General features: G+C 35.8%; 1 pseudogene; it reads left to right on the top strand.

Annotated features, from left to right (window-relative positions):
* LOC137216634 (uncharacterized) overlaps nucleotides 1–6895 on the top strand; it is a 65619-nt pseudogene extending 58724 nt beyond the window's left edge.
* The last annotated feature ends 7780 nt before the right edge of the window (nucleotides 6896–14675 follow it).

Here is a 14675-nt window from a genome sequence, read left to right as displayed (position 1 = left end):
CTTCTCTGTTGGGTACTATGTTAGTTAAATATTGAATGAAAGAAAGTTTTAGAACACCTTTCCTTGAAATCTAGCTTACAGTGAGTACATCATATACTTTAGTTCCTCATTTCCTTCAGATGTTTGCTCAAACCTGTATAGGTCAGCCACTGTGCTCCATACTAGGGTTACAAAGAAGAGTAAATGCCAGGTGATCACTGAGGGGCAATTAAGCCATTTTCTGTGAATATTTCTCAAGTGAATAAATGAATGAGTGAGTGAATAAGTGAATAAATAAATGAATGAAAGGAACTAATCCTTAATCACTAATCCTAAGAGATATCAAAATACATTTTGTAGAACTACTACTTGCCACAAAATAATTTCTTTCTGACAGTTCCTTACCTGCCTCTCTATACCACTCTCTAAGTTCCTGGAGAATTTTCATCTGTAAGGTTTAACAGTTTTCCCTCTCTTATTTCGATGCTAAGAGTCAGCCCTATTCTTTTTCTGTTGGATAATTCAATGTCAGATATCATACCCTAGAGCAGATATTTGTTGCCTTATCTTTTCCTCTGAGCTATTCAAATAAAGAAACTAAGCCAAAATTAATCCAATCATTTTGGGAATGTCATTTGCATTATCTACTCTGTCAGATCATGTTTAGATAGCTTGGTGTCTTATCATAGGTTTACTAATAATTTAGCTTAGTGGAGCTAATATTAGTTTTCCTTTGAGTTTCAGATGAAACAAGAGATGATATTGTCAGAAATTTGTTGCCTTTCTTGTTGTCTTTCATTTCTGAGGTTTGATATCAGTGTGCTCTTAGCATACATTTCAACGAGAAAATCAAATGTTCTCTGTGTCACATAGTTTAATAGTGTTTACCTATTTGTCTTTCTTCACTTGGATGCTTTATATGATGGCAAAGATAGATATGGTGGAATAAATATCATGGATTGTAGTTGTTATTATGGGGAAGAATAGAGACGTTGTAGAAATCCAGTTATAAAAATCTAATATAGGGCTTCCCTGGTGGTGCAGTGGTTGAGAGTCCGCCTGCCGATGCAGGGGACACGGGTTCGTGCCCCGGTCCGGGAAGATCCCACATACCGCGGAGCGGCTGGGCCCATGAGCCATGGCCACTAAGCCTGCGCGTCCGGAGCCTGTGCTCCGCAACGGGAGAGACCACAACAGTGAGAGGCCCGCGTACCGCAAAAAAAATAAAATAAAATAAAAAATAATAATAATATATAAGTGAAAAAAGTCATAAGCAAATTGAGGAAGATTCTGTAATATAGTACATATGTTTTCACAGCTCACTCACTTAGCCTTGGTCTTTCTGAAAAAGTAAGTGTAGGATTTCTGGTTTCTGGTCCACATGAAAGGAGCTTGGAAGTCACCATTCTGTCCTAACAACAAGTAAAAAACTGAACAGACTGAAAAATCAACAACTCTTCTTGGATTTGTAAGAGAGGGGAGGACACGGGACAAACTGCTCTCCCTAAGATTGTAGAGAGAGAAAGGCAAATAAAGAGAGTCACTTTTTACTGGAGCAAAGACTCACCAGCAGAAACTGGCTCAAGAAACAGTGACAGGGTAGAAAAACCTAAACTCTAATTTATGAATTCCCAGAAGCTCGGTATGGACAATCCTGAGAGTGAAAAACTCCAAGGGGACCCAGTCATAGAGTGTCCTCCAAAATATTGTGAGATTTACCTCTAGGAGCTTGACTTGGCTCAACACTAAATATTGGAAAATATCTCCTTCTGCTTCTGCAGGGTGTCAAGAAAAGGAACCATTGTCAAAAATGCCAGAACAAACTTTTTTTTAATTTTTATTTTTTAAATTTATTTTTTTAATACAGCAGGTTCTTAATAGTTACCTGTTATATATATATATTAGTGTATATATGTCAATCCCAAGCTCCCAATTCATCCAACCATCACTACCACCCCCCACCCTGCTTTCCCCCCTTGGTGTCCATACCTTTGTTCGCTACAACTGTGTCTCTATTTCTGCCTTGCAAATTGGTTCATCTGCACCATTTTTCTAGATTCCACATATGTGGATTTGTATACGATATTTGTTTTTCTCTTTCTGACTTACTTCACTCTGCATAACAGTCTCTAGGTCCATCCACGTCTCTACAAATGACCCAATTTCATTCCACTTTATGGCTGAGCAATATTCCATTGTATATATATTCCACATCTTCTTTATCCATTCATCTGTCGATGGACACTTAGGTTGCTTCCATGACCTGGCTATTGGAAATAGTGCTGCAATGAATATTGGGGTGCATGTGTCTTTTTGCATTATGGTTTTCTCTGGGTATATGCCCAGTAGTGGGATTGCTGGGTCATATGGTAATTCTATTTTTAGTTTTTTAAGGAACCTCCATACTGTTCTCCCTAGTGGCTGTATCAATTTACATTCCCACCAACAGTGCAAGAGGGTTCCCTTTTTTCCACACCCTCTCCAGCATTTGTTGTTTGTAGATTTTCTGATGATGGTCATTCTGACCAGTGTTATACCTCATTGTAGTTTTGATTTACATTTCTGTAATAATTAGTGATGTTGAGCAGCTTTTCATGTGCCTCTTGGCCATCTGTATGGCTTCTTTGAAGAAATGTCTACTTAGGTCTTCTGCCATTTTTTGACTGGGTTGTTTGTTTTATTTAATATGGGGCTGCATGAGTTGTTTATATATGTTGGAGATTAATCCTTTGTCTATTGACTCGTTTGCAAATATTTTCTCCCATTCTCAGGGTTGTCTTTTCATCTTGTTTATAGTTTCCTTTGCTGTGCAAAAGCTTTTAGGTTTCATTAGGTCCCATTTGTTTATTTTTGTTTTTATTTCCATTACTTTAGGAGGTGGGTCAAAAAAGATCTTGCTGTGATTTATGTCAAAGAGTGTTCTTCTTATGTTTTCCTGTAAGAGTTTTATACTGTCCGGACTTATATTTAGGTCTTTAATCCATTTTGAGTTTATTTTTGTACAGGGTGTCAGGGAGTGTTTTAATTTCCTTCTTTTACATGTAGCTGTCCAGTTTTCCCAGCATCACTTTTGGAATAGACTGTCTTTTCTCCATTGTATATCCTTGTCTCCTTTGTCATAGATTAGTTGACCATAGGTGCATGGGTTTACCTCTGGGGTTTCTATCCTGTTCCATTTATCTATATTTCTATTTTTGTGCCAGAACCATATTGTCTTGATTACTGAAGCTTTGTAGTATAGTCTGAAGTCAGGGAGTCTGATTCTTCCAGCTCCATTTTTTTCCCTCAAGATTGCATTGGCTCTTCAGGGTCTTTTGTGTCTCTATACAAATTTTAAGGTTTTTCGTTCTAGAGCTGTAAAAACTGCCATTGGTAAATTGACAGGGATTGCATTCAATCTGTAGATTGATTTGGGTAGTATAGTCATTTTCACAATATTGATTCTTCCAATCCAAGAACATGGTATATCTCTCCATCTGTTTGTGTCATCTTTGATTTCTTTCATCAGTGTTTTATAGTTTTCTGAGTACAGGTTTTTTTACCTCCTTGGGTAGGTTTATACCTATGTATTTTATTCTTTTTGTTGCAATGGTGAATGGGATTATTTCCTTAATTTCCCTTTCTGATCTTTCATTGTTAGTGTATAGGAATGCAAGAGATTTCTGTGTATTATTTTTGTATCCTGCAACTTTACTAAATTCATTGATTAGCTCTAGTAGTTTTCTGGTGGCAACTTTAGGATTATCCATGTATAAGTACCATGTCATCTGTGAACAGTGACAGTTTTACTTCTTTTCCAATTTGAATTCCTTTTGTTTATTTTTCTTCTCTGATTGCCATGGCTAGGACTTCCAATACTATGTTGAATAGAAGTGATGAGAGGGGATATCCTTGTCTTGTTCCTGATCTTAGAGGAAATGCTTTCAGTTTTTCACCATTGAGAATGATATTTGCTGTGTGTTTGTCATATATAGACTTTATTATGTTGAGGTAGTTCCTTCTATGCCCATTTTCTGGAGAGTTTTTAATCACAAATAGGTGTAGAATTTGGTTGAAAGCTTTTTCTGCATCTATTGAGATGATCATATCGTTTTTATTCCTTAATTTGTTAATATGGTGTATCAAATTGATTTTCATATATTGAAGAATCCTTGCATCCCTGTGATAAATCCCAGTTGGTCATGGTGTATGATCCTTTGAATGTGTTGTTGAAATCTCTTTGCTAGTATCTTGCTGAGGATTTTTGCATCTATATTCATCAGTGATATTGGTCTGTAATTTTCTTTTCTTGTAGTATTTTTGTCTGCTTTTGGTATCAGCATGATGGTGGCCTCATAGAATGAGGTTGGGAGTGTTCTTTCTCTGCACTTTTTTGGAAGAGTTTGAGAAGTATGGGTGTTAGCTCTTCTCTAAATGTTTGAACAGAATTAGTCTGTGAAGCAAACTGGTCCTGGGCTTTTGTTTGTTGGAAGATTTTTAATCACAGTTTCAATTTCAGTGCTTGTGATTGGTCTGTTCATATTTTCTATTTCTTCCTGGTTCAGTCTTGGAAGGTTATACCTTTATAAGAATTTGTCCATTTCTTCCAGGTGGTCCATTTTATTGGTATAGAGTTGCTTGTAGTCATCTTTTGTGATGTTTTGTGTTTCTGTGGTGTCCATTGTAATTTCTCCTTTTTCATTTCTAATTTTATTGATTTGAGTCTTCTCCCTCTTTTTCTTGGTGAATCTGGCTAAAGGTTTACCAATTTTGTTTATCTTCTCAAAGAACCAGCTTTTAGTTTTATTGATCTTTGCTATTGTTTTCTTTGTTTCTATTTCATTTATTTCTGCTCTAACCTTTCTGATGTCTTTCCTCCCACTAACTTTGGGTTTTGTTTGTTCCTCTTGCTCTAGTTCCTTTAGGTGTGAGGTTAGATTGTTTGAGATGTTTTCTTGTTTCTTGAGGTAGGATTGTATTGGTATAAACTTCCCTCTTAAAACTGCTTTTGCTGAATCCCATAGGTTTTGGCTCATCATGTTTTCATTGTCATTTGTCTCTACATATTTTTTGATTTCCTCTTGATTACTTCAGTGATCTCTTGGTTATTTAGTAACGTATTGTTTAGCCTCCATGTGTTTGTGTTTTTTACATTTTTTCCCCTGTAATTTACTTCTAATCTCATAACATGTGGTCTGAAAAGATGCTTGACATAATTTAAATTTTCTTAACTTTACTGATGCTTAATTTGTGACCCAAGATGTGACCTGTCCTGGAGAATATTCCATGTACACTTGAGAAGAAAGTGTAATCTGCTGTTTTCTGATGGAATGTCCTATAAATGTCAATTATATCTATCTGGTCTAATGTGTCATTTAAAGCTTGTGTTTCATAATTATCATTCTGTCTGGATGTTCTCTCCATTGGTGTAAGTGAGGTGTTAAAGTCCTCCACTATTATTGTGTTACTGTCGATTTTCTCTTTTACAGCTGTTAGCATTTGCCTTATATATTGAGGTGCTCCTATGTTGGGTGCATATATATTTATAATTGTTATATTGTACTCTTGGATTGATCCCTTGATCATTATGTAGTGTCCTTCCTTGTCTCTTGTAACATTCTTTATTTTAAAGTCTATTTTATCTGATATGAATATTGCTACTCCAGCTTTCTTTTGATTTCCATTTGCATGGAATATCGTTTTCCATCCCCTCACTTTTTGTCTGTATGTGTCCCTAGGTCTGAAGTGTGTCTCTTGTAGACAGCATATATATGGGTCTTGTTTTTGTCTCCATTCAGCAAGCCTTTGTCTTTTGGTTGGAACATTTAATCCATTCACATTTAAGGTAATTATCAATATGTATGTTCCGATGATCACTTTCTTAATTTTGGGGGGTTTGTTTTTGTAGGTCTTTTCCTTCTCGTGTTTCCTCCCTAGATAAGTTCCTTTAACATTTGTTGTAGAGCTGGTTTGGTGGTGCTGAATTCTCTTAGCTTTTCTTGTCTGTAAAAGTTTTGATTTCTCTGTCAATTCTGAATGAGATCCTTGCTGAGTAGAGTAATCTTGGTTGATGATTTTTCCCTTTCATCACTTTAAATATATCATGCCACTTCCTTTTGGCTTGTAGAGTTTCTGCTGAGAAATCAGCTGTTAACCTTGTGGGAGTTTCCTTGTATGTTATTTGTTGCTTTTCCCTTGTTGCTTTTAATAATTTTTATTTTTCTTTAATTTTTATCAATTTAATTACTAAGTGTCTCAGTGTGCTTCTCCTTGTGTTTGTCCTGTTTGGAACTCTGCACTTCCTGGACTTGGGTAGCTATTTCCTTTCCCATGTTAGGGAAGTTTTCAACTATAATCTCTTCAAATATTTTTTCTGGTCCTTTCTCTCTCTCTTCTCCTTCTGGGACCCCTATAATGCGAATGTTGTTGTATTTAATGTTCTCCCAGAGGTCTCTTAGGCTGTCTTCATTTCTTTTCGTTCTTTTTTCTTTATTCTGTTCTGCAGCAGTGAATTCCACCATTCTGTCTTCCAGGTCACTTATCCATCCTTCTGCCTCTGTTATTCTGCTATGGATTCTTTCTAGTGTATTTTTCATTTCAGTGTTTGTATTGTTCATCTCTGTTTGTTTGTTCTTTAATTCTTCTAGGTCTTTGTTAAACATATTTTGCAACTTGTTGGTCTTTGCCTCCATTTTTTTTCTGAGGTCCTGGATCATCTTCACTATCATTATTCTGAAATCTTTCTCTGTAATGTTGCCTATCACCACATCATTTAGCTGTTTTTCTGGGGTTTTGTCTTGTTCCTTCATCTGGTACATAATCCTCTGCCTTTTCATTTTGTCTGTCTTTCTGTGAATGTTGTTTTTGTTCCACAGGCTGCAGGATTGTAGTTCTTATTGCTTCTGCTGTCTGCCCTCTGGTGGATGAGCCTATGTAAGAGGATTGTGCAATATTCCTGATAGGAGGGACTGGTGGTGGGTATAGCTGGTTGTTGCTCTGGTGGGCAGGGCTCAGTAAAACTTTCATCTGCTTTCCTGCTGCTGGGTGGGTCTGAGTTCCCTCCTGGTTGGTTGTTTGGCCTAAGACTACCCAGCACTGGAGGCTACAGGCTCTTTGGTGGGGCTAATGGCAGACTGTGGGAGGGGTCACACCAAGGAGTACCTCCCAGAACTTCTGCTGCCAGTGTCCTTGTCCCCAAAGTGAGCCACAGCCACCCTCCACCCCTGCAGAAGACCCTCCAACACTAGCAGGTAGGTCTGGTTCTTTCGCCTATGGGGTCACTGCTCCTTCCCCCTGGGTCCTGATGCTCACACTACTTTGTGTGTGCCCTCCAAGAATGGAGTCTCTGTTTTCCTCAGTCCTGTCAAACTCCTGCAATCAAATCCTGCTTGCCTTCATGGTCTGTTTCTTTAGGAATCCTCCTCCCATTGCCAGACCCCCAGGTTGGGAAACCTAATGGGCTCAGAGCCTTCACTACAGTGGGTGGACTTCTGTTGGTACCATTGTTCTCCAGTTTGTGTGTCACCCACCCAGTGGTTATGGGACTTGTTTTTATTGTGATTGTGCCCTTCCTACCATCTCATTGTGGCTTCTCCTTTGTCTTTGGATATGGGGTATCTTTTTTGTTGAGTTCCAGTGTCTTCCTGTCAATGATTGTTCAGCAGTTATTTGTGATTCTGGTGCTCTTGCAACAGGGAGTGAGCAAACATCCTTCTATTCCACCATCTTGAGCTGATCCTCCAAAACACTCTGTTCTTAACAAGGCTTCCTCTTAAGAGGAAACTAGCTAACCAGAGCCTAGCCTGCCAGTGTGTTATCCGAGTCTAACCGACCTGAGGGAAAGGAAATATCCAACTCCAGCGGGATCTAGTCTACCAACAGGGATAGGGGAAATACCCAATTCCAGCCACTCTAGCCATCTTGTCCCACCTAATAAGGGAGAAAAAAGGTAAGAAAAAAAAGCTTGTAAATTTCACAGTCCAGAGGCATAAGTGCACTGAAAGGCTGAGACCAACTCATAGGATTGTAGAACACCTCACCCCACACCTTACCGTCACATTGTTAAAGGCTTATTTACATTAGTTTCTTTTACCTGGTACATCATGTCTGGCTATCAAGAAAAAATTACAAGGCATACCAAAAGGCAAAAAACACAATATGTAGTGAAAGAAGAAGCATCAGAACCAGACATGACAGAGATATTGGAATTATCATATCAGGATTTTTAAACAACCATGATTAATATGCTAAACAGTCTAATGGATAAAGTACACTGCACACAAAAAGAGATAGACAATGCAAACAGAAAAATGGAAATCTTAAGAACTAAAAAGACATGCAAAAAAATTATAATACACTGTGACAGAAATGAAGGTTGCCTTTGATGGGCTCATTAGTTGACAGAACAAGCCTGAGAAAAGACTCTCTGAGATGCAATACATTAATACAATTCTAAAAACAAAGATTACAAAATTTGAAAGCAGCACAACAATATCCAAAAATATTTCGATAAATACAAAATATGTAAAATACGTGCAATGAGAATACTAAAAGGAGAAGAGAAAAAGGAACAGAAGAAATATTTAAAACAATAACTGAGAATTTCCTCAAATTAATGTCAGACACCAAACCACAGATCCACTAAACTCAGAGAACATCAAGACAGATAAATGACAAAAACCCTACTTATAGGTGTATCATTTATAAACTACAGGATATAAAGGATTAATAAATATTTAAAGTGTTGAGAGGAAAAGAACATCACCAACCTAAAATTTTGTACCCCACCAAATTACCCATCAAAAGTGAAAAAAAATACTTTGTCAGACAAACAAAAATTTAGGGAATTTATTGCTATTAGACTTGCCTTGCAAGAAAACAAAAACTTCTAACTGATAACAGTTAATAGATAGTAGATAACACTTTGTTCAAAATAATAATAACAACAATGTATTTGATTATACATGTATATGTGTATTCTTATGTATAAATGATTTATATATATATATATATATATGTGTATGTATGTATATACACCTTTATTGTGATATTTGCTTTATTGAAGTGATCTGGAACCAAACCCACAATATCTCCAAGCTATATTATATTATATTATATTATATTATATTATATTATATTATATTATATTATATTATATTAATTATAATATATAATAATTATATACATTATATTATACTTTGAAGATATTGTTAGTTTGGTTCCAGACCGCTTCAATAAAGCAAATATCAGAATAAAGTGAGTCACATGAATTCTTTGGTTTCCCAGTACATGTAAAAGTTATGTATACACTATACTGTAATCTATTAAGTGTTTAATAGCATTAATTCTAAAAAGCAAGTGTACAGGGCTTCCTTGGTGGCGCAGTGGTTGAGAGTCCTCCTTCCGATGCAGGGGACACGGGTTCATGCCCCGGTCTGGGAGGATCCCACATGCTGTGGAGAGGCTGGACTCATGAGCCATGGCCACTGAGCCTGCATGTCCGGAGCCTGTGCTCTGCAATGGGAGAGGCCACAACAGTGAGAGGCCCGCGTACCACACACACACACACACACACACACACACACACACACAAAAGCAAGTGTACAGACCTTAATAAAGAATACTCTTTTGCTAAAAAATATTCATCAACATCTGAGCCTTCAGTGAGTCATAATTTTTTTGTTGGAGGAGGGTCTTGCCTCCATGTTGATGGCTGCTGACTGATAAAAGTGGTGATTAGTGAATGTTGGAGTGGCTGTGTCAATTTCTCAAAATAAGACAACAATAAAGTTTGCTGCCTTGACTGACTCTTCCTTTCATGAACAATTTCTCTATAGCATACAATGCTGTTTGATAGTGTTTTACCATAGTAGAACTTCTTTAAAAATTGCAGTTAGTCATCTCAAAACCTGCCACTGCTTTATCAACTAAGTTTATATAATATTCTAATTTTTTGTTGTCATTTTAACAATTTTCACAGCATTTTTACCAGGAGTAAAAGGAGAGATATTCCATGTTGATGGATGGAAAGACTCTATATTGTCAAGATGCCCATTCTTCCCCAAATGATCTATAGATTCAAAGCAATATCAATAAAAATTTCAGCAAGTTATTTTGTGGCTTTCATTACAGTGCTTTGAAAGTTTATATGGAGATGAAAAAAATCAAAAACAAAACAAAACAAAAAAAACAGAATAGCCAACACAATACTGAAGGAGAAGAACAAAGTTGGAGGACTAACACTACTCACCTTCAAGACTTATTTTATAGCTACAGTAATAAAGACAGCAAGGTATTGGTGAAAGATTAGACAAATATTTTAAGGGGCCAGAAAGTGAGTGCAATAATAGACCCACATAAATATAGTGAATTATCTTTGAAGAGGAGCAAAGGCAGTACAATGCAGCAAAAATAGTGTTTTCAACCAAAGGTGTTGGAATAACTAGACATCCACATGCAAAACAGTGAATATAGACACAGATCTTATATCGTTCACAAAGATTAACTCAAAATGGATCACAGACCTAAATGTAAAACACAAAACTATGAAACTCTTAGAAGATAACATGGGAAAAAATCTAGATGATGGTGCATATGGTGATGCCATTTTAGATACAATACCAAAGACATGATCTGTGGAAGAAATAATTAATAAGCTAGACTTCATTAAAAGTAAAGACTTCTCTGAAAAAGACAATGTCAAGACAATGAGAAGACAAGCTGCAGACTGGGATAAATATTTGCAAAAGACACATCCGATAAAGGACTGTTATACAAAATATGCAAAGAACTCTTAAAACTCAACAATAGGAAAATAAACAACTCAATTATAAAGTAGGCCAAAGAACTTAATAGTCTCCTCACAAAAGAAGCTATACATATTGCAAATAAGCATATGAAAAGATGCTCCATACCATATATCATCAGAAAATTTCAAATTGAAACAATGAGATACAGCTATGTATCTATTAGAATGGCCAAAATCCAGAACACCAGAATGCCAAATACTGGTGAGGGCTTGCAGCAGCAGGAACTTTAATTCATTGCTGGTAGGAATGCAAAATATTATGGCTACTCTGGAAAATACTTTGGCTGTTTTTTACACAACTAAACATACTTTTACCATGTGATCCCGCAATCACATTCCTTGGTATTTACCTAAAATTATGTATGCATTAAAACCTACATGCAGATATTTATAACAGTTTTGTTCATAATTGCCAAAACTTGGAAGTAACCAAGACATCCTTCAGTAGGTGAATGTATAAACTATGGTACATCCAGAAAATGGAATATTATTCAGCACTTAAAAAAACGAGCCATCAAGCCATGAAAAGATATGGAAGAACCTTAAATACTTATTACTAAATGAAACAAGTCAATATTACAAGGTTATATACTATATGAGTCCAACTCTATGACATGGAAAAGGCAAAACTGTCATGATGCTAAAAACATCAGTGGTTTCTACAAGTTTACAGGGGAAGAAAAGAATGGTGGAGCACAGAATATTTTAGGGAAGTGAAAATGCTCTGTGTAACATAATGATGTATAAGGTATCATTATACATTTGTCTAAAATCATAAAATTTACAACACCAAGAATGAACCATAATGTAAATTATGGACTTTGGGTGATTATGATATACCAGTGTAGGTTCATCAATTTAAAAAATGTATCACTCTGGTGGGGTCTGTTAATAATGAGGGGGACTATGCATGTGTGGGGGCAAAGTGGGATATGGTAAATCTCTTCAATATTGCTGTGAACCTAAAACTACTCTAAAAAAGTAAAGTCTTAATAAAAGCAAAATCTTGTTGCTTAATTCTCCTAGAACTCAGTTCTATCAAAGGTACTAACAAAAAAAAATAACTGTAGGTTTAATAATCAGGTAATTAAGATGGAAATTTCAAAATAGTATCCAGATTATGTACTATATATAGTTTATTCAACTTCTTTTATTCTGAGTAATATGAACCATGAAACAAATATTATTTCTGTTATTGTATCAGGTGTTGTTTATTTGTCTTTTTGTTTCTTTCCTTAGTATGGAAATCTGACCACATTTCTTTGAGGTCGATTTCATTAAAGATACCAGGTTAGGCTATTGCTGCTTGAAAATAGTATTAAGAATATGATACTAGTTTAATGTATTCTTCCTGAATAATTGGAACTACCGGCATTTACATGACCAGCACAGAAGAAATATTGTTAGACTAGTCAGAACTTTAGTAAGATATAGTTATACCAGTCATTTAGGTTAATGCAGAATATGTTCAAATAGCTTTCTGATAGAAAAAATAATTAATTATTCAAAGACCCAGCCTTTCATATTACGGTCATTGAGTTCAATCTCTCCAGCATAAATTTTGACTAAAAGGTATTGCATGTTTGTCCTGTATCATTGAATGCTTAATATGTGTCAGGCATTGTTTCAGGCCTTAAGGCCCCAAGATGAACAAGACAGATGCAGTCACTGTCCTTACTGAGTTTCTATTATTGTGGGGGGACAGACCCGAAATCAAGTAAGTATCCAAACAACCTAATTACGGCAATTTGGAACGAATACTATAAAGAAAACAAACAAGAAACTGAGATGGAAAAAAATAAAAGTGAACCTATTTTAGATAGTTTGATTAGAACAGATCTCTCTGAGGAAGTGATATTTAAGTTGAGAATTAAAGAGAAGGAGCTGGATTTGGGAAGTGAGGGGAAAAATTTACTTTAGGCAGAGGGCAGAGTGTATGCAAAACAGAGATATGAAAAAGGTTTGTTGTATTAAGAACTAAGAGATCTGTGAATGGAGTGTAGAGATCAACAGAGTACCCAGGATTAAAATTTACCTGGGATTTGTTGAATCAGGCATGCTAAGGACAGCAGATCAGGAGACTTGACTGCAATTGAGAAGATATGTTATGCATAGTTGCCAAGGTGTGTGTGTGAGGGCATGCCATACCCCACCAGGGCTGGTCAGGAAGCATAAGGAGTTGAGGGGAAGTTATGAGCCAGAGCCTTTATTGGGTTTATTGTGGGAAGGAATGGGTGAGGCAAGGTAGGTACACTGAATAAATTTAGGATTGGATAGTTTGAATAATTTCAGCAGGCTCTGGGCTATACAGGTTATCTCTAGTTGTCCAGTACTTGACCCTTGGGTGCGTTAGATTAAGGGGAATATTCACTTGTAGTATGAATGTTTGATATAGGAGGTGGTTGCTGGTATGGGCTCTGTGCTGATCTGCATATCAAAGGCATACTCACAGGTAAGTTTTCTATCTCTAGGAATTAGCTAACTCTGGGTGTGTCAGTAGCTGCTAAAAATTGAGATTCCTGAACCATGCTACAGGCCTAGTAAATCAAGCTCTGGAATTTTATTTTTAACTAACTCCTGGATGATTCTTATCCATTCAGCAAGGCAAAGGATTAAGGACCAGTATCTGGGAAATACCGTACTGGATTTATATTGCAATGGATTTATATTCCATCACTCACCTGACACTTTTGTGAGCTGTGTAATCTAATGGTCAGTCTCATCACCTTGTATATTCTAGTGAAAAGTGCAAGCATCATTGGGGACATTGAATATTATAACCTATAATAATTAATTCATTATTATATGGCGGATTTAATTTAACCCTTCCCCACATAACCACCCAAATACTCCAGGTGCCAGTGCCAGTATAACTCCAATTCAAATAAAAAAGAATGAGTCACAATTAATTATTGAGTAAGTCAAGTACTCAAAATACAACAAGCATTTTCTTTTCTCATAACAGTGGTTAAAATTAGAATTTCCAAATATTGTGATACTTTGAATGATATTTATGTTGTTGAACTTTTATAGGCTTCATTATCACTTATTTTTAAGGACTGATTGTACAGTTCTCTTTTCTTTTCGTGTAGGCAAGTACCTCATGAATATTTATGGAAATCAGATTTAATTACACTATTTATGAATGGATTGAATGTGGCTAGAGATGTGCTAAAATAAATCTTTTGTTGTTTTAATTTCATGGGGGAGCTGGTTCCCAAATGTTCCAGCATTCAGAAATAACTTACTGCACATAAAATGAATTTCTATATTTACATCTGTCTGGATATTTCAGCTTCACCTGATAGAAACACTAAATTATTTGTACAAGAAAATCAGTTGTATATAGTGCTCTCTCTTTACTCTTTAGTCTGAAAGAAAAGTTCGCTAAGTGATTCTCAAGTTCCAATTAATAAAGGACTACAGTTGTTAATGATAGAATGTAAAAATTTTGTTTCAGAGTATTTGGCAAATAATGTGAAATTTCAGAAACTAAATTAATCATAGAAAGACTGACTTTTCTATTCACTTTAATCATGCTGCATATATTTTGGGGTGAAAATGCTCTAAAATAACTTAGAATGGAAATGGACTTTTAAAACTCTAGAAATACTGTTTTTTGTGTTCCTGTATTGTCCATCTCAAGGTTGATTTTTTTTGCTTATAGTAACACTCTTATAATAACACCCTTCACAACTATTGATTAATGCAACATCTATTGATTCACAAATCATTCTGTACATTTCTGCAATATACTTCTGCTGCTAAGCAACCCAGAAAAACAGTCATTTTCATTTCTAAGGGATATAAAGTTATTTTTTTCATTAATATACAGATATGTACAACGAATTTAGGACAAAAGAAGAGGATTATTTCTAAATGAAATGAATAACCACAATTTATGGATCAG

This window comes from Pseudorca crassidens, chromosome X (genome assembly GCF_039906515.1).
Source record: "Pseudorca crassidens isolate mPseCra1 chromosome X, mPseCra1.hap1, whole genome shotgun sequence".
In the NCBI taxonomy this organism is placed as follows: Eukaryota; Metazoa; Chordata; class Mammalia; order Artiodactyla; family Delphinidae; genus Pseudorca; species Pseudorca crassidens.
This window is presented reverse-complemented; position numbering and strand designations above follow the sequence as displayed.